At 42.0% G+C, this 688-nt stretch overlaps 1 non-coding gene across 1 annotated transcript; it reads left to right on the top strand.

The window, feature by feature from the left end:
* The first annotated feature begins 255 nt into the window (after positions 1-255).
* LOC112086891 lies at positions 256-362 on the top strand. Its single transcript, XR_002899745.1, has one exon. It is a non-coding gene; the product is annotated as a small nucleolar RNA R71 (small nucleolar RNA).
* Positions 363-688: the final 326 nt, after the last annotated feature.

The following is a 688-nucleotide window of genomic DNA, read 5'->3' as shown; positions in this document are numbered from 1 at the left end:
TTCAGCTTATCAAGTTCACTTCTCAGCTCTTTAACCTCTCTAGTAAGCCTTTGATCTGAGCTTGAAACCTCTGATATGTTTGTCCTGTCATAATCCTCACCATATGTGTCATTATACATGGCCAAATTCTCCACAAGTTCCATAGCAGATGTAATCTCTTTTGCCAAGATATTACCGTTGGAGGCTGTGTCTAATTGATTCCTTATCTGTGGTAAAGCTCCTCTATACAGTGTACAAAGTAGAGAAGCATCAGAAAAACCATGGTGTGGACACTGATTGGTGTAACTTCTAAACCTCTCCCAAGCTTCCCCAAAGCTTTCATTGTTATGTTGCTTGAAGCTTGAAATTTGGTCTCTCTGCTTAGCTGTCCTAGAAGTAGAGAAGAACTTGGATAAAAAGGTAAGCTTGCACTGCTCCCAAGTCTGTATGGAACCTGTAGGCAGGTTCTTCTCCCATTGGTGTGCCTTGTCTCCTAAGCTGAATGGGAATAACCTGAGCTTGAAGTTGTCTTCTGAGACACCATTGATTTTTGTGAGGTCAGAGTTTGAACTCTGTCAAACTGGTCTAGGTGCTCCAAAGGATCCTCCATTGGCAAACCATGAAATTTGGAGTTTTGAACCATGTTGAGCAAGGAAGCCTTCACCTCAAAATTTTTATTCTGAACTGGTGGTGCTTGGATTCCTGCTCT

This window comes from Eutrema salsugineum, unplaced genomic scaffold (assembly GCF_000478725.1).
Source record: "Eutrema salsugineum unplaced genomic scaffold, Eutsalg1_0 scaffold_2, whole genome shotgun sequence".
Taxonomy (NCBI): domain Eukaryota; kingdom Viridiplantae; phylum Streptophyta; class Magnoliopsida; order Brassicales; family Brassicaceae; genus Eutrema; species Eutrema salsugineum.
The sequence above is the reverse complement of the archived record's forward strand: the minus strand, read 5'-3'. Positions and strand labels throughout refer to the sequence as shown.